Source organism: Rhineura floridana, chromosome 8 (assembly GCF_030035675.1).
Source record: "Rhineura floridana isolate rRhiFlo1 chromosome 8, rRhiFlo1.hap2, whole genome shotgun sequence".
Classification (NCBI taxonomy): domain Eukaryota; kingdom Metazoa; phylum Chordata; class Lepidosauria; order Squamata; family Rhineuridae; genus Rhineura; species Rhineura floridana.
This window is the reverse complement of record NC_084487.1, coordinates 123205288-123226518: the sequence shown is the minus strand read 5'-3', so window position 1 is coordinate 123226518 and position 21231 is coordinate 123205288. Positions and strand designations below refer to the sequence as shown.

The following is a 21231-nucleotide window of genomic DNA, read 5'->3' as shown; positions in this document are numbered from 1 at the left end:
TCATTCATGGAGGAACCGTATGATGAAGAACCAGAAATTTTAGAATGTGAGGTAAAAGCTGCTCTTAAAATACTTGGAAGAAACAAATCACCAGGAACAGATGGCATACCAATAGAGTTGCTACAAGCTACTGAGACTGAATCTGTCCAAATTTTGACAAAAATTTGTCAAGAAATATGGAAAACTAAACAATGGCCCACAGACTGGAAGCGTTCAATATATATCCAAAGAAAGGGGATCCCAGGGAATGCAGTAATTATCGAACTATCGCCTTAATATCTCATGCAAGTAAAATAATGCTCAAGATTCTACAACAAAGGCTCTTACCATATATGGAGTGACAAATTCCAGACTTCCAAGCTGGATTTAGAAAGGGAAGAGGCACCAGAGATCATATCGTGAGCATACGTTGGATAATGGAACGGACCAAGGAATTGCAGAAGAAAATCACCCTGTGCTTTAGAGATTACAGCAAAGCCTTTGACTCAGCGGCATAACTAGCGGAAGTGCGGGGGGGTGCGGACCTCCGGTGCGCACCCTCCCAGGGGCATGGACGAGGTGGCTGGGCTTGCGCGCACACTCAAACCCAGCCACCCCATCCATGCCCCTGGGAGAGCGCGCACCGGAGGGGCACCCAGCTGGAGAAGGCCTGGGAACGCTGGCGCACCTCCCTTGCCCTGCCGACGCTGCTCCCGCGCTCACCCACCAGCCCGCACACACACCTCCAAGGAGTTGGAGCAGCCTTGCCGGGCAACGGAGTGGGGCGGGGCGGCTCTGGGTGTCACCCCCCTCATGGTGACACCCAGGTGCGGGCCACACCCTCCGCACCCCGGTAGTGACACCCCTGCTTTGACTGTGTAGATCATTAAAAACTGTGGAATGCTTTAAAAGAACTGGGGGTGCCACAGCATCTGATCGTCCTGATGCGCAACCTATACTCTGCACAAGAGGCTACTGTAAGGACATAATATGGAGAAACCAATTGGTTCCCCATCGGAAAGGGTGTGAGACAGGAAGTATTTTATCACCCTATTTGTTTAATCTGTACACAGAACATATCATACGGAAAGCAGCATTGGACCAAGAGGAAGGAAGTGTGAAAATTGGAGGAATATCAATAATTTAAGATATGCAGATACCATACTACTAGCAGAAACCAGTAATGATTTGAGACGAATGCTGATAAAGTTAAGAGGCAAGCACAAAAGCAGGACTACAGCTGAATGTCAAGAATACTAAAGTAATGACAACATAAAATTTATGTAACTTTAAAGTTGACAATGAGGACATTGAACTTGTCAAGGATTATCAATACCTCGGCACAGTCCTTAACCAAAATGGAGACAATAGTCAAGAAATCAGAAGAAAGCTAGGACTGGGGAGGGCAGCTATGAGAGAACTAGAAAAGGTCCTTAAATGCAAAGATGTACCACTGAACACCAAAGTCAGGATCATGCAGACCATGGTATTCCCGATCTCTAGGTATGGATGTGAAAGTTGGACAGTGAAAAAAGGGGGTAAGAGAAAAATCAACTCGTTTGAAATGTGGTGCTGGGGGAGAGCTTTGCGCATACCATGGACTGCGAAAAAGACAAATACTTGGGTGTTAGAACAAATTAAACCAGAACTGTCACTAGAAACTAAAATGATGAAACTGAGGTTATCATACTTTGGAAGACATGATTCACTGGAAAAGACAATAATGCTGGGAAAAACAGAAGGGAGTAGAAAAAGAGGAAGGCCAAACAAGAGATGGATTGATTCCATAAAGGAAGCCTAAGACCTGAACTTACAAGATCTGAACAGGGTGGTTCATGACAGATGCTCTTGGAGGTCACCGATTCATAGGGTCACCATAAGTCGTAATCAACTTGAAAGCACATAACAACAACAACAACATGCCAATTAGCAAGAGAGCCAAACAGAACCGAAAGACGAAGAGGGCCAAATCAGACCTAACTGAAAGTGCAGTATGGAGTAGACGAAACAAACCGATCACGAAGACATAGCCAACCAGCAAGAAACGCCTACTTGGCCCCCCTATGGGCAACCAGTAGACCCACAATGTACTGAAGGAGGGCAGGTGGGCACTGTGAGACAGAAGAGGCCAGATTAGGGGTGGAACAGGCTTAAAAAAACTTGCACCCATCTCCACTCTCTGATGAAGGAGCATGAATGCTAAGCATGCTATGTGGCTGAAGCCACCCCAGGTTTCTTCCTGGCATGGCTGCAAAACCTGCTGCCCCTGAAGCTCTCCAACCCCGCGAGCTGAATGGGGATTCTTAAGCAACACAAACCTATACATGTGTACTCAGATGTAACCACCACTGAGTTAAATGGGGCTTACTCCCAGGTAAGTCAGTAAAGGGTTGCAACTTAATGGCAATCTAGAAAAACTTAATCTATAAAAACAGTTGAAGTTTTCAACCTGAGAGTGACATACATCTTAGGTAGCAACTGAAATAATCTTCTAAGGAGCTAGAATCTAGCTGAACACATGAGAGACACAGAGTACTTGAACTTGTATTTTAAAAAATCCTGCACATCTCCCATCTACTTCAGGGGGCGCATGCGGACACTTAGAGGAGCAGCAGAATGGTGTTGAAGCTGCTCTACCCATCCTGCATTTTATGCTTCTAATACTCCTTTACTGATTGAGCTTCCCCCATATTTCTCAAGTGAATAGAGTGATATGTTGTCTGGTACCCCAGTAGTAAAGGAGAATGTGATTACCACCTTCTTTAAACTGCTATCTGAATTAAACAGCCAAGAAGGGAATTTAGCAATTATTCCCAATATGGCATCAAAGAGCTCCAAAACCTCTAAAGATCATCAATGTGTGGTAGTAGAGACTGATGAGGGCTTATTTGACTCAGAAATTGCCTCCCTTCTGACACACCCTTCAAACAGATGGGATACAGCATTTAAATCTTTGGGGAAAAAGACTACTACTCTTAATGGTCGTGTTGATGAGGTAGCCAGGACAGCAGGAGAGGCCTTAGATATTGGGCTACAGCATACAGATGCCATTAAACATCTGATAAAGATGCAGAGGGACCTTCAAAACTGACTCGATCAGGAAAATCGAGGAAGAAAGAATTTAAGGATTTGTGGCCTGAAAAAATCTATCCCCAGAGGACATGATGCAATTTTTAATTGACTGGTGGAAGAACATTCTCCCTGCCTTCAATATAGCCCATGAGCACATTGAAAGGGCTCACTGGAGTCTAGATTCTAAAGCATAAGAGAATGCTCCTCCACGAGATGTGGTGGTAGCATTCTATAATTTTGAGAAGGAAGAAGCTCTGGTGAAATCCCACTGAACACAACAGACTTTGGAGATGGAAAGTCAGCGAATTATGCTTTTACACAACCTTGGCTTGAAAACTCTCTGCCACCACAAAACATTTAAACCAGTCCGATAGATAGATAGATAGATAGATAGATAGATAGATAGATAGATAGATAGATAATTTATTACGGTCATTGACCAATAAAAAAACATACATTGTTACAACATACATATGACAAAATCAGACATCAAAATTTTTATAGCTACCACCATTCGTTTTATTTATTTGTTTATTTTCAATTATTACTTTTGAAGAATTCTTTTAAGTTAAAATTATTAATTAAGTACCCCTTTTGTCGACACATTGTTTCCTGCGTCGAATGGCTAGATCGCAGTATTTCGCAACTTTTTCGGTTACATCAGGGGAATGATCATCGAGTAAAAATTCTGCATAAAATATATCCTTTCTACCTGGTATTAGATCTATGATGGGATTAATTATCTGATGTCTAAGATCAGAATAAAATGGACAATATAATAAAACATGTAAAACTGTTTCGACCTCCTCCTTATCGCATGGACATTTTCTGTCCAGATATGGAACTTTATTGAATTTGCCTGCAAGTAAAGCCGAAGGCATGACGTTAAATCTTGCTAAAGTAAAAGCTCTTCGCCTTTTTGGTTGCGTAAGGTTCGATAAATAAGCCATAGGTGTCGATGGTTTACTATTATATCTTGTCTTTTTCACTAGCATTAATTGATGCTGATGGTCAATATCTCTAATTCTCTGGAGAATACTCTGTTTGGCCTTTTCATAACCCATATCTAATATTGTTGCAGGTGAAAATCCTATTGTTGAAATTTTATCTAGAATTAGTTTTTTCCACGGTGACTCGAATTTATCCTTTAAAATCTGGGGTGCTAATCCAACCGGATTGAATACTAGCTTTAACCAATACGAAATTCGTATGCACCAGATCCGAGATTCAATGGATGGCAATCCCGTTTCTAATCTAATAATACAGTTTGGTATGCAAGACGGGATAGCTAAGATCGATCTTAGGAAGGTGTTTTGAACCACCTCAAAAGCTATGAAATTTGCACATGTGCTGATTTGAGTACCGAATATTAACTGAGGTATAACTTTCGCTACAAATAATTTAATAGCTGCTGGTATGAGCTGACCACCTTTATTATAAAAAAAGGATAAAATAGCTTTCGATGTTCTCTTCGCATTCATTATTAGCATTTTCGTATGTAGCTGCCATGATTTATTTGACTGAAAAGTTATCCCCAAATATTTAAACGCATGAACTTGTTCTATAAACTGTTCATTGAGACGCCAGAGATGACTTGACCTTTTCCTTTTGGATCTAAAAATCATAATTTTTGTTTTCTCATTATTTATTATGAGTTGTTCCTTTGAACATACTATCGCCAAGGTAGCCAGTAATCACTTTAGACCTATCGGGGTTCTTGAAAATACTACCAGGTCATCCGCATACATAAGGATAGATCTTGGGCTTTCCATTAGTCTTGGAGGGTGGGAAGAAACTGAAGCCAGTGATTTATTTTGGGAAGCAGGAGTGAGGTGCAGATGGGGATTTCTATTCGCCTTGATAACGGAGATAGATGGAACACTACAATGAGCGATGAATAAACAAGGAATATCCTATCTGTTCGGTCTCCTGAATATTCCCTCACCATGGAGTGAAGAGGATTTGGAAGTGGACGATCTGATAAATATGGTCCTTGTGGGGGAGAACTGGAAGTAATTTCCTCAAGAGGCAAAACATAGACACTGACCTAAAGTAACTCTTTCTGCTCCTACTGTCCCTCTCCCGCAGAGACACACCAGGTCAACTGCCACTAAGAAGAAATGAGGGAATGCTTAACTATATAGTAATAGAATGTGACCACACTATCATCTCTTTTATATTGTAGTTTGTTTGGGAAGGAGTTGCGATATTAACTGAGGTTAATGTTTTGGGAAAGGAATATAAAGCATAATTTGAGGATATTAAGGCCTGTTTTCAGTCATTATTGCTGGCAATAATGCAGGATGCAGGGGAGTCATTGCCCCACTTATTTTGCAGATGATGCGGCCATTTTTTGGAAATAGCAGCAGCGCGTGTTTTCATCTCCATGGTAGTCAGGCTCAAATTTGGCAGGAATAAGATTGGCCTATACTGCAGTCTCCCAGGTTATACTTAGGAGCCTACAATTGGGCAATGAGGGCACCTGGATTGGATATGGGATGGAAGGGTACGGATTTTTGGCAACTAAGAACTGGACTTTTAAACTGGAGGGAAAATTGCAATCTAAGATTGAGAGTAATTGCTGGAATAAAAAATATGGTAAGCCTTAGGATAAACTTATTACATTTATATGACTGAATTCTGGTGTATAGCACTTAATGTTAGAGGGCTGGGGGTTGTCATCAAGAGATAGAGTCTCCAACCACATATGTGCTCGGAGACCCTCCATAATCTTTCTACAAGAAACATATAAAGCATGCCATAACACCAGACTACTTCCACACTCCTATTTTGAACAGCAATATGTTGCGATGGAATCTTCCCACTCCCGTGGGGTGGGAATAATATTGGCATGGTCAATGGACTTTCAGCTACATGATATACACAGAGACCCAGAAGGCAGGTTTATTTTTATTACAGGACAATTGGAAGGGAAAATAACTACATCAGTATCAATATATTCGCCAAATGTATATCCACTTCCTCATTTATGTAAAACTGAAAAAATTACCCCGCTTTGCAAAAGGAAACACTCTTATCATAGGAAGATATTTGAATGCAGTTTCTGATATAAATATGGATTGGTCCATTAGAGGTCAGAGAGCAACATCCCAAGAGCAAAAACATCTACCCCAATTATTATCACAGTTCAATCTAATCGATGCTTGGAGATGGGCTAACCCACGGGTCAGAGATTATTCTTATTTTTCTTCACGGTTCCAATTATTTTCTCGGCTGGATCACATTTTAATCTCTGCCTCCCTGGTTTTGAATCTGTTGACAGCAGATATATTACCAAGGATAGTGTGAGATCATTCAGGGGTGGAAGTGGTTCTTCGGCAATTGCATTCTACTCCCGCTCATCCAATTTGGAGGTTAAATCCAACTTTACTTATTTCCCAATCTTTCACCCAAAATATAACATCTGGAAGAATATTTTGAATTTAATACAACTCCGGGCATGGCATATTTGGGATGCCATGAAGGCAATGATAAGGAGAATGGGTATAGCAGAATAGGCTCGGGTCTGTATTTGTGGTTCTGGAGCGATAGAAGGGGTAGAGCATGTCATATCACATTGCTCCTTTTATACAGACCTTCGCACTTTGTTTATATCTCCTTGTCTTTTAAAAAGATTCAGACCTTTTGAAGATACCCAGGTGCATGTTTTACTTGACGACTGTGATCCACTCATTACGGATATGGTGGCAAAATTTTGTGCGGCGGCCATGGCACGCAGAAAGAGCTTGGCCCAAGCATTTTAACACTTGTTGTAACTATTTTGTACCTGCTCTGGTCAATGTTTACAATCTTATTTTTTTAAATTTGCTGGTCTTGTACCGAAATAAACAAATCGGGCAGAATAGGCTAAATAAATTGTAATAAAGATATTACAAATTTAGACTATTGTTATAAACAGAAGAGATCTAAGCAGATCTTGCACATACTAGAGGCCATGTGTAGGGTAGAAGCCCTGGATACTAACAAAATTGCCACCTCACTACTTTATGCTAGACAGCATTACTATGAGGCAGACAACAAACATTCTAAATTACTGTCCCTAGCATTGAAAAAGAAACAAGGCCTTCATAAAAGATTTGCTCTTAAATATGGATCCGGTAGAATTATGCATGATTGGGAATATTTAAATTTGGAATTTGCCAAATTATATAGTAAATTATATAGTTCCACAAAACCATCAAAATCTAGCATTAAAGACTACCTATCAGGATTCATTCCAAAGAAACTGATTCCTGATCAAATGACCCTTTTGAATTTCCCCATTTCTGAGGAAATCAAAATGGCAATAAAACATCTCAAAAATAATAAAACACCAGGACCTGATGCATTTAGAAGTGCATTCTATAAAAAATTAAAGATATTTTACTCCCTAGAATGGTTCAGTTATTTCATATGATTTTGACTTGATAGACTAATCCTGAATATTTGGCATGAATCATGAATAATAGTCATACCTAAAACAGGTAAGGATAGTGCTTAAATGAGAGTTAATTTCAAGAAATCTACGATTATGTTCCATAATTGTCCTCCTAAGATTCAATTGAAAGTTTGCAACTCTTAAATTGCATATGTGCAGAACATCGTTTAGATATTTGGGGATCCAAATTCCCAGGAGGCTTCCTAAACTATTCCATTTGAATTATTATCCTTTGATTAAGAACCTGAAAAGAGATATTGTTAAATGGAACAAGCTAAATCTATCAATTCTGGGCAAAATAGCAGCACCCCAAATGAAAATTATCCCCAGATTTTTGTACTTATTTCAAGCTCTCCCCATCATCCTCCATCAGGATACTATTTGAAAATGGGAAGGGCTTTTGAATTCATTCATCTTTCAAACGAAAAAGCCTCCATTGGCAATGAAAATATATTACAGGAAACCTGACGGAGGAGGATGGGGATTACCACATTTGCAAACATACTACAAAGTTTTTCAGCTTCGACAATTAGCCTTTATGACTTCTAAATCAAATAAAAGTTGGATCTTACTTGAAGAAAAGATGCTGGCTAAAGGTGTCCGTTTTTGCCCCATGGGAAATCAGTTATATCCCAGATTGTCAACCCCTTTCCCAATCAACATTTCTCATGTGGCAGAAATGGCACTCTAAGTTATCCTCTACATACTCACCGTTAACCCCACTAAGTTCTTGCCCAGGCCTGGCTGATCAAACTCTCTGTGGTAAAATTGCACAATGGGAAAAGTTTAGACTCTGGGATTTTTTTTTTTTCACACGAGGACTGCTAGTAACATTACAACAAATAACTGGAACGTTAATTGGCTACAAGAAATACAGGTGGTACATCTTCTTAGAAATGTTAATTTTAAAATACATGCCACAAGGACACTTACACAGTTTGAACATATTGTTTTAAACCAGGGCTTAAATAGGGAAGGCATTGTGAAGCAATTTTATAAGGTTTTGTTGGAAATTCAAATGGGTTCCCCCCATTTTCCGAAACAACTATTGGAGGACGATATAAAAATAAAAATAGAGGATAATAAATGGCATGCTCTCTGGGTGGCCAAACCATTTAAGTATGTCTCCACCAATTTGAAAGAAATTAGTCTAAAAATACACCATAGATGATATCGAACCCTGATTCAAATAGCATAAATTACATCCACAACAAATTCTACCTGTTGGACAGGATGCCAAGACCAAGACACATACTTCCATCTCTGGTGGACCTGTCCCTGAATTCAAACTTTTGGGGGGAGGTCCACAGAGAAATCCTCCAGATCACAAGATGGAATATTATGTGTACAACTGAATTATTTTTACTATCTGTATATGAAGGTCAGAATGCTGATATCAAATTTAAGGATTTAATATCATTGTTGCTTCTGGCGGCACGCCAGTGGTTCAATAATAGAAAGTATGAAAAGACCTGGATATTTCTGCTTGGTTGAGAAACGTATAGAACACTGCTTTATTGGAGAAAATTACTCACACACTCCACTTTTCCTGAGGACTGGTGAAAACAGAGAATTTCAGTGCCACATGGTGGAGATTTATTACATATGCTTCGGAACATCACTTACATGGACAATTGTCAGTTGCAGCAAAACACATATGGTTGAGTCAAAAGGGGTTTCCTCTTTATATCTTGGAATAACAATACTGTCCAGTTCTGTGATTTCCTAGGGGGCGGTGAGAAGGGAGATTATTGGTATAAGAGATGGGGGGGAGGTCATATCATATTGGAGTATTATATTATGTGGCTTATATTTTAACCATCTTGTATTGTTGGCGTGGAAAATTCTCCCTCTTCTGAGGTTTATGTCTGTTATAAAAAAAATGTATCTCTCCCTAACCTTTTAGGCTTGTGCTAAGTATGTGTTAATTCTTGGCAAAGCAATGACATCTATAATCTGCCTTACTTTATCTAGAACAAAGACAGAGAATGTTCCTTTTAGAGACGATTTCAAAGATGCATTTAACCACGGGTCACAAAGTGTCTGTTTGAAGGGGTGATAACATTTTTTGAACTACAACTCCCATCAGCCCCAGCCAGCATGGCCACTGGATTGGGTTGATGGGAGTTGTAGTTCAAAAAAGTAACTTTGCCAAGCTCTGGGCAAGATCTAACAAGAACAGGAAGACAGAAAGGATGAGACTTCACCTTCTGTTTCTTTTGAATACGTATGTTCCCTATATTACGTCTGTTTACATCCTCGTTTGATGACTCTGTCTTTTGCAATGTTTACTGCTTGCCATGCCATGTTGATCTATAAATTGTTGCAGTTTCCTGAATAAAGTTGTCTTTCTGACCAAGGTTGCACTCTCAGTTGGACTGGGAGCTTCTTTGGGGCAGTTAGAACCTTTGATCAAAGTTCTATTGTGTTTGGATCATGTTTTCCTTCCTCACTCGATTCAGGGTCCAATTGTAGCTCGTGTCTTACCTGGGGAAGGTGGCACAGCGAGATAGCCATTGAGATATCGCCCATCAGTACTGGCTAAGTGTAATGCGAATTTCCTGTTTAGTTAATTATGTTCTTTAATATTTTTTTTTTTAAAAAAAGCTCCCATCTACTTCACAACACATATTCAAAAACTATGAATAGGGAGAAATGACATGGGAACACCTCTAGTGCATTCCAAGCATTACATACACATTTGCATGCATAAGTCCATTGATAAACACATACTGCATTAATCACTAACTGCCACAGTAACCTTTGTTGTAATGCATGTTAGTTTGATAATGTCTGTGCAACTTTATAGCAATACATACATAAACTATTAAACTGCAGAAAGAAAAAATTGCAAAACAATACAGTGAACTAAGTGTTAAATAGACATTTGTCATCTGTGCTGCAGCCATCAAGAGGAACAATAGTGGGATCTGAGACAAGATTAACCTGTCTGACCTAAAATGGGATCACCTACACTTCCTGCAAGTGATTACCTAGAAAACACTCCAAATCACATGACCTCACTGTAGTAGTAAGTTATTGTTGCTAGGCAACACTCATGCTGGACAATGGCTGTTGATAGCTTTAACACAGCTTTAATATATCATTTACTTGTATGAAAAACTAAGGTGAGGATATTTGGGGGGTGATAAAGTTGCATAGGAACCCTATTGTCTGTTTAATAATGTGAAGTGACAAATATTTTATTTATCCACTGGACAGAAATACCTTCCTTAGCTTTTGGAAGAGATAAGGGGGGGATTTGAATGGGAAGAAATGACAAAATATCAACATACTTTAGAAAACGCCTGGTTTGAATGGAAGAAGGAGGCTACAGTTTCTTCCAAATGAAAGGTGCCTGCACTCCAAGCAGAAATAACTAATCATGTTGTAGTATTTTGTAAGGGGCTCTGTTTCTCCAAATAACATGATGTCGTCTCTGATCACAGGTCCTGTGAAATGAGGCTACAATTACAGATACAGCTGCTCCCATCCACTCACTCCACACACAGGCTTGGTCAAACAAACATTTCTTTTTGAATACATGACCATATGCCAAACATTGGCAGTGTGAAATGGCCCTCAACATGCATGGATCCCAGGGAGGCTTCCTGACAAAATTCCAACAAGGAGCTCTCTACAGGTCCTAAGCAATATACCTTTGGTCAGAAAGGAATCTCAGAGGAGACAAACTGATTGCTTTGCAACAGATTAAGAAAGCTGAGTTGGGAGTGATGACATGGAAAGCCAGTCAAAGCAAATTATTTCATAAACATTTTGAATCACAAGGTAGGGAATAAGCAAAAGGAATGACGAAATCAAAGTGTTGATCTATATGAGAGTTAACACTATATTTACTTACAAAAGTACAATTCAAAGAATTTCACATCTTGTCAAGGGCAACTAGCCACTTGAAACAATTGTTAACTCTGGACTGGGATGTGCAACCACATGAACATCAAAAGATGCAGCCAGTTGGTTCAAAGGGGCATAGATGAGCATTATGATGCAAATATTGGACACACATCTGTACTGTATGCACACCTGGAAAGTTAGTATGCATCTCCTTTACAGAAACAGAAATCAGACAACAATATGTAATGTTGCAGAGTAGATTTTTAATCTCATTCCAAGGAGGACAGATACAACTATAAGTTTTAAACTGGATCCTTTACTTAACACCATCAGCCATGACTGGTTATAGCAAGATGGTAAGGAAGAAGAGAAACTAAAGTCAGGAAGGACACTTAATTTGCTGGACATAAATACATTAATCCTTTAAGTAGTGCTTTCCTTCTCTCTCAACACAGTGGGTATTAATTAAAGACTGTTGCTTCTTCCAATATGTAATGAATACCCAGGGCTTCACTGAGCTAAGCTGGCCAGATACCCAAACCTTAGCCCTGGAACTTGTTTTCAATACCAGAGCTTAAAGTTTCCATAGCATGCATTAGCTGGTACTTTGTTTTCCTGTACTTGTAGACCAATGATTCTCAAACTTTTTTGGTTCGCGGCGCACTGTAAAACATATAAAAAATTTTCTGGCGCACTTTGTGTACAAAATTAAAAATATACTAATATATTTTAAATTATGAATAAAAATAAACTATAGAAAACTATTACTTACCCTATACAGATGGGTGTCTTCTCATTTTTAAAATATACTTTCATAATATTTGAGGCACACCTAGCCACCTCTTAGAGCGCACCAGTGTGCCTGCGCGCACCATTTGAGAATCACTGTTGTAGACCAACAGGATATGAGTGTCTTTAAACTTCTTCATCAGTTAATAACTATATCCATTTGCCACAAATCTAGGATTAGGGAGAGTTAGACTTGCAGCTGATAGTATGCCCTCTGTGCTAGGACTGAGCTCTGGATTTTAAGCACTGCAAAAAAAGTGTTAGAAAGCAGGCAACAGGAATTAGTAACAGTACAGCTGATATGATGAAAAATGGAAATGGACTGCCTTCAAGTCAATTCCGACTTATAGCGACCTTATGAATAAGGTTTTCATGAGGTTGAGAGGCAGTGACTGACCCAAGGTCACCCAGTGAGCTTCATGGCTGTGTGGGGATTCGAACCCTGGTCTCCCAGGTCACAGGGTTTTATATCTTGTTATAGACAATAGAGACATTATAGGTGGAAAGACTCCCTATAAAGGGACTTTCGCTGTTTTTACTGACTTTCTGTAAAAAACACAAGTTTGCCTCCAAAAAGGAAGGCTATCTTCTCACACATATATGTTGCAAAGTTTGCAAGTGGTTCATACCCTGCATATCACTTATGAAAGGTTATGGCAGGATTTCCAGTGTAATTCTTTGGTCAATTTGGTTTCACAATTCAGGATACAAACCATCTTAAATAATTAATCATGCAATAGTTTCCCCAGTGCATGCTAGAGCCACCATAAAGGATGCATTATGCAAACATATTGGGGGGATCTAAATATCTTCCACAACTTTCTGTCATCAGGAGACAGCCGGCATTGGTGAAAGTACTACATCTAGGCCTTTTCCTAAGGAAACTTTAAATCATAAAGCCCTAATAGTCCACTGGGAGTATGCACAGTGGAAGGGGGGAGGCTATATACCATGGGATTCCATAGATGGTATTTCTGAAGAATGCTGAGAGGAGACTCCTATTCCCCTGACAGAGCTCCAGTGGCCAGAGTGGTTTAACAGTCAGCCCCTCTTCTGGGAATTGTGGCTCTGTGAGATGAATAGGGTGTCTCTTAGCAGCTCTCAGCACCCTTCACAAACTACACTTCCCAGGATTCTTTGGAGGAAGCCATGACTGTCTAAAGTGAAATAAAGGTCTGGTGTAGATGTGACCAGTGACTGCTTTGGTTTAAATTTGAGTGGGAGACTACATGTACCTGCTGTAGAATAAAAAGGTGGGGGAAACACTGAAAAAGAATGATACTGTTCACAAAGTTGTCCTTTTGGAAAGGAAAGGGGCTTTCCCCTTGCCCAGTGCCCACCCATCCAATCTCCTCCCCCTCCCCTCCCCTCCCTGCCCTTCTCCTCTGCTCCCTGGCCCAGGTCCCAGGTCCACTTCACCTATCCTAAGCATGATTGCACAGAAGTGAATCCCACTGAACTCAAAAAGCATGAAAATGATCAAACCTGCCCTTCCCTCCTCCCCCTTCCTTTGCCCCTACCCCATCCCCTTCCAATTCCCTCCTTCCCCCTCCCCTCTCCCCTCCTCCCCCCATGGTCAGTTTTACCTATAACCAATTTTACTATGTAAGGAGAGGGGAAACTATTCTGCATAGTAAAATTTACCTTCCCCTCTCCTCTCCCTTCCTCCTTCCTTCTTCCTCCCCTCTCTGCCCACTCCAGCACTCCCTCCCTCCCTCATCTCCTCCTCCCCACCACCATGGTCAGTTTTACATATCCTAAGCATTACTGCATGGGAGTAAATCTCACTGAACTCAATAAGCATACAAATGGTCAATCCATTCTCAACAAACTTGCACAGGATCCCATTTCTTACGTCCTGGATTAATAAGCAGAGAGATTCACTAATAGGCAAAACAACTTTGTGGTTTAAGAATGTGCCTATAGCCAAACATATATTTCTATCAAACTTTAAAAAGCAGGGAAATTGGGCAGCTATAATGAATGCACCAGGGGAGCAGGAGACCTGATTTCCTCTCTGATATTTTGTACTGCCCACTTCAAACACAATTTGGGTTGGTCTTTTACAGTCCGATCCATTTCCTGGGTAGCTTGGAAGAGTTTGATAACATGTACCTCTGAGCATATGGTGAGTGGTGGCAACACCTGCAATCAGCCCAAATACCAGAAACAAGACATCTGCTCTGCTGATTTAATGTTAGCAGAAGCAACAATATTAAGATATAGTTCAGACAGTCACTTTAAATATGTTTGATTTACTTTGCAATTTTAGTGAAGTCTCCTGTAGTAAATCATTTTCTTTTGCTTGTTTCTGCGAATATGTGTACAGCAACATTTTGCAACACTAAAAAAACTCCAAAAACAAATGACGCCCAGCTTGCCGCACAGCTGACGAGCAGGGCATAATTGCCGATGGGGGCGAAGCAGCCGCCTCCATCTTTGAAATGGGCAAAGTTGCGCATCACGCCTATGACGTGAGCGCAACTCAGCTGACAGGGAGGGGCGAAGCTGGTGGGCCTATTTAAGCCCAGCCACCCCTTCCACCTTCCTCTTTGGATTTGCGACGCCCACCCCATCCTCCCTCTTTCATGGTGTACCTAGGGGTTGCTTTGGGGCCGAGTAGGAATTTTTCTCCTGCCCACCCTCGTTGGCAGGCAGGTTTTTTTCCTGCTCCACACCATGGGAGTGGGAGGGAATCGGGTTAGGGGGTGTTGTTATTAGTAGGTGGATTTGTATATTGGAGGCTAATGCCCTACAGGCAGTTTTGTTATAGCGAGGGTGTGGGAAGGTGCAGGAAGGGAAATAGTTAAGGACAGCTAGGTGGCCCCCTTAGGCACCTTTGGAGGTGATTGGCGGTTCCGGAGGCCTGTCTGTCACAGCTTTGCGGCTCAAGAACAGGATATGGGCTGCCTCTGGGGCCAACTTATCTCATCTACCCAAGGGGAAGTGGGAAGGCCCCCCTACTCACCTACAAGGTGTGGTCGGGGTAAGGGGTAAGCGGATGGGCATGCCCTTGCCCCAGCAGGGGCTGGTCGCTCAAGAGCTGTATGGCAAGCTACTTGCTCATAGATAGTCCCGCACCTAGATTTTCCCTCTGCAGGTCACTTTAAAATTGGGTTTGTCTGCTGTAATTTAATAAAGTGGCCCTTGTTCAACCCAAGCTGATGTGTCAGCGTTTTATTTCGCCCCTCGACGGCAATTGTGGAATAATGGTGATGGGGAATTTTGTAGTCCGTTGGACTGGGGGTCCTTGAGGGAATTGAAGACACAGACACTTGCAGCAAAAGGGTAAGCCTTTATTGGATGACAAGTGTATGCTTGGTCAGTCTCCCTCTGAGTGAGTGGAGAACTGCCGCATGGCATTGGTTGCCTGGAGTTTTTTATATACTTCAGGACAAAGAAATTAACATTAACGAATCAGGAGCTTATACATCAGTATTACCTAGGCATTGCACAGACATTGCATAGGAATTGCATTAGAATTGCACTGGCATTATATTATGCTCTAGTCAATTTGGCAATGTTTAAAACGTCACATTCCAGTACATTTTAGCCATGAGCTGAGCAGCTAATGAGCTAAGCATTTTAGTTAATGCAAGCCTTCCTACATTTTGGAGAGTACAGAGATGTTCAGAGATGTTCAGCGTCTGTTCAGTGTTATCTTTTCTTGTAGAGTTCTAGTTGTTCCATACAAACCAAAACAGTCAGGGAATACAGCTCCAAGAAGAAAATGGTTCTGGCTGGCTACTAAACTTATTAAAATATTATAAACTTTTATAGTTTTATAAAATAATATATTTTGCTTATTGTTTGAAAATAAATTTCCCCATCAATGGCACTGACTATTCTGCAGAATAGTTTCCAATGGACATGAGGAGTGTCTCAGTTTGCACAAGATAAAACAGTGGGAGGTGAAATATATTCTAGCAAAATTCTAGGCGTGCTCTATGTTTTTAATTGACCATGCCCACCTTTCCTTAAGTGGAGTGATTTAAGCATAGCAGGCTGAAAACATGCATCCTGGGCAGGCCAAGTTTGTTTTTTCCATCAGCTGGATTCATTGCTGAAGTAGCAACATATTTTAATCAGTCTGATTTTACATCAAACTGCAGTTTCAGATTCAACTGTTAATGCACCCAAAATAGAAATAGACCATAACCTCCAGTTTGAAACACAAAAAGCTGTCTTCACCATCATATGACACTGACCAATAAAAAGGCTTTGAAATTAATAAAAAATAAATCTGAGTCATATTTCTAGGCTGAATAATGAAATATAATTTTCTAGATTAGATTCTCTGTAGAAACAGTAGTAACACAGGAAACAAAATACAGTAGGGCCCGGTTTGCAGCACTCCACTTTGCAGCATTCCACCGATATAGCAGTTGTCAACTGCAGAAAGGCCCCACTCCTACAGCACTTGTTCCATTTTAGGGCATTTTTCAGGCATCGGGCACCATTTTAGTCAATGTTAGTCAATGCGTTCCGCTTTATGGCAGATTTCGCTTTACAGCGGCAGTCCAGAACGGAACCTGCCCTATGAGCGGGGCCCTACTGTAAAAAGGACATCAATAAACATACAAAAATGTAATTCTCCATCTTTGGAGATGGCAGATGTTGCCACCCCTCACCATATGCTCAGAGGAACATGTTACCAAATTCTTCCAACCTACACAGCACATGAATTGGACTGTGAAAGACCAATCCAAATTGTGTTTGCATTTTGACAAATTTGTAGGGCAGTACAATATCTCTTCTGCTCCCCTGGTGCATTCACTATAGCTGCCCAATTTCCCTGCTTTTTAAAGTTTGATAGAAATATCTGTTGGCTATAGGTACGTTCTTCAACCACAATGTTTTTTGCCTATTAGTGAATTAATTTCTGGTAAGACAGAAATTCCAGAAGCTTGGTCAATTACTTGTTCAGGGTTGTCCCTGTGAAGGAACATGTACACAGCTTGGGAGTGATCCTAGATCCATTGTTGTCACGGAAGGACCAAGTATTTGCAGTGGCTAGGAGTGCCTCCTACTACCTTTGGCTGGTATGCCAGCTTAGGCCTTTCCTGGAAAGGGTTAAATTGGCAACCAGGGCTGTGGAATCAGAGTCGTGGAGTCTGAGTCGGGAGCAATTTCGGGTGCAGTCGGAGTCGGTAGAAATGTTCCGACTCCGACTCCTTCATAAATGGCAAATGTATATTAACTAGTAATAACAAATTTACTGTGGTAAAATGGTAGCACAAGGCATTTCATCACCACCACGTGAATCCAGAACTTGGAAACGTTACTTTTTTGAACTACAACTCCCACAAGCCCAATCCCTGGGGCTGATGGGAGTTGTAGTTTAAAAAAGTAACTTTTCCAAGTTCTGGATTCACGTGGTGGTGATGAAATGCCTTGTGCTACCATTTTACTACAGTAAATTTGTTATTACTAGTTAATATACGTTTGCCATTTATGAAGGAGTCAGAGTAGGACAGTAGAAAAATAGAGGAATCGGAGTCGAAGGTCTGGCGTACCGACTCCACAGCCCTGTTGGCAACAGTGGTTCGTAACCTCAAGACTGTCCGTGTTGGGCTACCCTTAATGATAGTCCAGAGGCTGTAGCTAGTGCAAAATACAGCATTTAGGTTGCTTTTGCAGATCAACCTATTATCAGCATATATACTCACTGCTGAAAGAATTTGACCGGCTGCCTGTACACTACCAGGCCAAGTTTAAAATCTTAAACTGTGCTTACAAAGAAGTGAACAACAGGACCAGTTTATCTTCAAGATCACCTTGCGCCATATTTCTCTGCTCAGTCTTTACATTCTACAATATGATTGCATGTGCATTGGGGAACTCTGCTCCATTAACAGTTAGACAATCTATTTCCTGTTTTAGATGTGTACTGAAGATTATTCTATTTAATCAGGCTTTTGTCAACTGAATTACTTTTATTAGTCTTCTCTGTGTCTGACAGTGGCATAATGAAGGAATTTTACATATTGTTTTGCATTGTTTTAATGTAATTGTTATGTATTCCTTTCGCCACTGGGATATTTTTATGAACAAGCCATCTGTATATGTTCCTATAAATAAATTTATTCTTCATCCCAGAGGGCTCTCTGTCCTGCTGGTCCAGTACAAAAACAAAGGTGGACATGCTTGCCAAATTGTCCAGGAACAATGCCTAGAGCCATCATAAACACACAGGGAGCCACTTGTGCAAGTTTCTCCCATGCCAGAGGAATCATGATTTTTAAGGAAACATCAGCTAAACACCAATCTGGGGGTAAGAAAAAATGTTCTGCATGAAGTAGCTTTGTGATCAATTCTATGGAGAAATGAGGGCCTCTATATGAAACTATTTCATCTACTTGACAGCACATATATGCACTGGCTATATTTATGCATGGATTAATATGAAATTCAGATGACCTCTTACATATGTATGTAATCAAGCAAACTTGAAATTGCAGTGTTAGTTCTGGTTTGAATGTGATGTATTCCCTTGTGAAATGATACTCCTGCCTAGAGATAGGAAGATGGTATTTTTTCATCCAAACTCCAAAATGGAATATCCTGATAGTCAACATATTTCTCACAAAATGAAAGACTATTTAACACAATGATTTATATAGCCACTGTTTCATTTTCATTTTCTAAGTGCCTTCTAAATAAAACTAGAAATGAAGTGTTATTTAGAAATGTGCAGAGTTTGCAAATGCAGTTTCTTTATTTGTTGCAACTAAGGATGGACTGGGCATCCTAAACTCTGCCCCATTTCAGGCTCACTTGTGCTCAAGCAAAGGCCCTTTTCATCTGTTTTGTGTGGATTTTTTAAAAGAAGGCACAAAAAGCCCACATTTAAATTGTACACATTTTATATTTACTTTTCACACAAAATATGGACTTTTCAATGCATTCATGTATAAAATATGCATCTTTTACATACAATACTATTTTGTGCACACTCTTTACACACAAAAATTGCCCAGCAAAATCTGGAGAAGTGTGCAATCAACTAGGAGTTTTGTTCCAATCCATAAGGAAGTTCAAAACTAAGGAAGTTCAAAATTATTGGATTAGGTTGGTCTCCTACAAAAAGCAGGCTGAAGGAATTCCTCCTACATCCCTAGTTGTAACCATATGATACATAAGAGGGCAACTCCAGATACAACGGTACATTGGAAGGGTAATTTCTTTGAAAACAACAAGATTATTTAAAAATAAATTCCTGATTCATTTTTAACATTTCAACTGTAGTAAAAATTCTGTTTTCAAAAATAGCCTAATTTAAAATGCTGTACTTAGTACAAACATCTTAGAGTGATACCTACACTTATTATATCTTAAAAATGAATTTATGACCCAGCATGAAAACCTGTTAAAAACTGCTTTCCTCTGTAAAGAATGACATATGCATGGGTGAAATGTAGATCTTCTATTGTTATTTAAATAAGCCCTTAAGACTGATTTTTAGGCAATATTGTCTCCTAAAATGGTTTACAACTATAAACAAATATATTACACATTATATATGTGGCACTTTAGATAATGTAATACATTTAGTATTACATGCTTGGTAATATCCACAAGGAATGTGCAAGTCAGCACAGCGCTAAGTCCTGCTTCATTCTGTATACTGCCTATATCATCCACTGGCCAAACAAATCTACATCCCATCCCATAAGGAAAAAACGATTATGTCCCTAGTAATTACACTCCTCCGTTCTGGACGCGTCTTGGCATTTGCCCTACAATAAATTACATTGATCATCATTCCTGTACATATACACAGAGAAACAAGCAGATACCCAAATTTTGAAATAAAATACAATTTGTTTCATATTTTGTGTTGTTAATGGCTAATGACTAACCTGGTGTAGACACAAGACATAAGCCAATAGTATGTTATCTATTAACCAAGCAATATATTCTGTACCATCCTAGTTGTAAGATAATGTTCAGGGTGGGGGGAGTCAAGGTGTATTAATATAATTTAGGCAATCAATTATATCCTATTTAGGGAACTTACAAAATGCCCCCCAGATTCACCATCACTTTCTTAGTCGGTGAAGTCCTATGATTGGATGGGGAGTGGAGAGGGAAACAGAGCTTGCCAACATATACCAGTGGTGGTCCTTCTAGTGGCAGGTGGAGAATGTTTCTTTCTTTAGGTGTCCCCTTGCCTTGATGCTACATGAAGATGTAGCATACTGATGAAGGGATATCTGGGTAAAAATAAAAACAAAAACACCAGGAAGAGCACCACCAGGAGCAGCACCATCGCTGCTGCAAAACAAGTGACATTGAAAAGGTAGCCTGGGGAGGGCGATTCAGGGGAAGCCTCATACAAAGCCCTTAACCACCAAATTTCTGCCAAAAAGTTCTCCTCTGAAAACTTTAAGTTCAGCCCTAATGTTATTTCAAAATCTGGAGACCCAGTTTTTCTCATCTTCTCTGTGCATGTACCAAAACACCAAGCAGGACAATTACTTTTAACCAAATACCCAGAATTTTAAAGAAGCAAACGCTCAAACTTACTGAGATAGCTTTCACCATGGCACAGAATAGAAATGTATATTAGGAGAAATTCACACTAAAATGCTGATGAATGTATTCAGTTCCCAAAGGAGCCCAGGGTGGCGAACAGCAAGCGATAATACACACTTAAAACATCTTAAAAACAATTCCAATACAGATGAGGAGCAGGAAAGATCTCTACTTAAGAAGTTGCATTTTGCATGTTATTTTCAGTAATATATGCATTTGTATGCGTACTTTACCACACTGTATGAGATTTTGTACATGACTTAGTGGTTCTCAACCTTTTTTGCTCCCTTCCCCCCTTTCACCATTGTTCAGAATATAATTCCCCCCTTCCCAAGATAGTCTCTCATAGCGAGTTGACGTTTCGCGAGTGACGGTGGTGTTTCTCTTGACAGAAAAAATTCTTAGTTTATATTATAACAGAATTTCTTGGAGCACTTTCTGGTCTTTAAATAATAATTTAATTTTGCAAATGAAAATAATGCTGCATGTTCAAGAATCGATTTTAATCTGTGACATTCAATAAACTTTATTGAATGTCGCAGATTAATTTAAAAACAAAC

The 21231-nt window shown here is 40.0% G+C and overlaps 1 protein-coding gene across 1 annotated transcript in view; it reads right to left on the bottom strand.

Annotated features, from left to right (window-relative positions):
* Positions 1–21231, bottom strand: part of PCLO (piccolo presynaptic cytomatrix protein) — a 394902-nt gene that overhangs the window by 356500 nt on the left and 17171 nt on the right. The gene's annotated exons all lie outside the window — the stretch shown is intronic.